Source organism: Helobdella robusta (genome assembly GCF_000326865.2).
Source record: "Helobdella robusta unplaced genomic scaffold HELROscaffold_1, whole genome shotgun sequence".
Lineage (NCBI taxonomy): Eukaryota > Metazoa > Annelida > Clitellata > Rhynchobdellida > Glossiphoniidae > Helobdella > Helobdella robusta.
In genome coordinates this window covers 13009984-13012948 of record NW_008703570.1, presented here as the reverse complement: position 1 = coordinate 13012948, position 2965 = coordinate 13009984, and positions in this window count along the sequence as shown.

The following is a 2965-nucleotide window of genomic DNA, read 5'->3' as shown; positions in this document are numbered from 1 at the left end:
AAAAAGAGAGAGAAAGAAAGAGAGATAGAGAGAGAGGTAGAGAAAAAGAGAGTGAGAAAAAAGCGGAGGAAGTTGACTGAATAGTATATAAAGGGCTTAAAATGGGCAGCGTTTTAATAATAACTTTCTCGTTCGCAACTCTCACTCATCTCTCTCTCTCTCTCTCTCGCATTCTCATTGTCTCTCCCTTGAATCTTTTCTCCCTCCCTTCGTTGTCAGCATCATCTCTCCAACTCTCCATCTCAGATCGGTTAGTTATTGTTATTATCATTAATGTTATTATGAATGTTATTATTATTATTAATGTTATTGTTATTAATGTTATTATTAATGTTATTATTATTATTATCAAAGTTATTATTATTTATGTTATCATTGTTATTGTTAGTATTATTATTAATGTTATTATTATTAATGTTATTATTATTATTAATAATGTTATTATTATAATTAATGTTCTTATTATTAATGTTACTGTTATTTTTTATTTAAATAGTAATGGATGATTGTCACAGATTAAATTTATAGTCAGATTTATCTATATGCATTAAAATATAATTCCAACTCTGTAAAAATTAAAGCAAAGTTATCTATGTTTATATATGATGATGATGATGATGATGATGATGATGACGATGATGATAATAATAATAACAATAATAATAACAATAATAATTATAATTACAACAATATTAATCACTCGCTCAACCAATCAGTGAAATAACTTGAAATAACAGTTAAACAGCCAATGAAATAACGTTAAATTCGAGCACACAGCAACATTTTTCAACCAATTATTTAATCAATCACTCAGTTAAACAATCATCCAGTCAATCAATCAATCAACCAACCAATCAATCATTTGATCAACCATTCAACCAGTTAACAAACGTTTGTTCATTGAACAACAATTTAGTCAATCAGCGATACTCATTTTTTGTATTGATTTTCCGTATTATACGTATAAAGTTTACCGACCAGCTAAAAATATAAGCTTATTGTCAGCCAGTCAATAAAAAAATGCACTCACTCAATCAATCAATTAATCGATCAATCAATCAATTAATCAACCAATCAACAACTACTGCTTATCATCATCATCAAATATTATTTCAGAATTAATTTGTTTTAAGTTTCAGTTAACTGACAAAAAACCAAAAAAACCAAATTGACAATAAACCAACCGTTAAAAAATCAATCAATCAACCAACCAGCCAACTAACCAATCATCCAACCATACAACCAACCAACCAATCAACATATTAACCGGTCAATAAATCAACCCATCGACATTCGGCCATAAACCGTAGCGACGTAGTGCTAATGATATTAATGTAATTGATTGCTTGTTGATTGAATGAACGTATGTAAATGCGTGTATGTATGTATGTATGTATGCATGTATGTATGTATGTATGTATGTATGTATGTATGTATGTATGTATGTATGTATGTATGTATGTATGTATGTATGTATGTATGTATGTATGTATGTATGTATGTATGTATGTATGTATGTATGTATGTATGTATGTATGTATGTATGTATGTATGTATGTATGTATGTATGTATGTATGTATGTATGTATGTATGTATGTATGTATGTATGTATGTATGTATGTATGTTTAATGGTTTCTACGTATTTATGAATATATGTGTGTTTATGAGTAGAGTATATATATATGGATTGAATGAATTTGGCACTAATCACTTTCATCTTAAATAACGGTGATGTTTGCATGTTTGTTTGTTTGTATGTTTGTTTGTATGTTTGTTTGAATAAGTATGTACGTGCATGTATATTTGGTATGTTTATTTATGAGCGTGTACGTATATTTTCCTGGCTTTGTATAAATGTACATATTAGTTTGTATAATAACTCTACTGTCCATTTTTTATTATGTATTTTCTTGCATGTGTGCTTGTACGTGTGTGTATGTGCCTGTGCGTGCGTGTGCGTGTGTGTGCGTGTATGTGTTTGCGAGTGTGTATGTGTGTGTGCGTGTGCGTGTGTGTCTGTAATAATGATAGTAAAATTTCACAATTCTAAAATTAACCACAGAAAGTAAAAAAGCGAATACCACAATCGCCGCTAAGATATTCACGTAGCTAGAAGAAGACTCAGAACACTCAGGTATTTGGTGTTGTTGCTATTATTATTATTATTGTTATTATTATTATTGTTATTATTATTATTGTTATTGTTATTATTGTTATTGTTATTATTGTTATTGTTATTATTGTTATTATTATTGATAATTAAAACAAAGATGATTTTTGTTAGAATGTGAGTCTTTAATAATAATAATGATGATGTCATTTTGTATAGCACCATGGCAAGCGACTGAGGCGCATTATCATTATTACAGCAAACACACGGTGCATGAATGCACGTGTATTTGTATGTCACACACTTTTGCATGTGATAGGCGGGGATCTCTTTGCATTCGAACCCGGACACTCCACCAACAATGCCAGCCACCTTAGCCATTCTACCATCGCGCCGACCAATAGCAAATCTCGTTAGTGTGGCGTTTAAACTATTCGAGTTCGGATGTTGAGATTTTTTTTCGGTTTCGTATTTGAGATGGCGTTAAATTTATCACCACTGAAAATCCAGTTCTTTCTCGTCTTCATCATCATTTTCATCATCATTTTCATCATCTTCATCATCTTCATCGTCTTCATCATCATCATTATCATCATCATCTCATGAGTAGCTGAATCAACGTTACGATCACCCTCATCAGCGTATTAATAATAATCATTATCAGCATTTCACCATCTTCACCACCATCATCATCATCATTATCACGTGACCAAAAGCATTATCATCATCATTAAACACATCGTCATCATCACGACCACTTGCGACCTACACAACAAATCAGCAGCTACAACAAAACGTCAGCCTGTCGACAACACCATCGCATGACATTTTCTACTTCTACTACTACTACCAC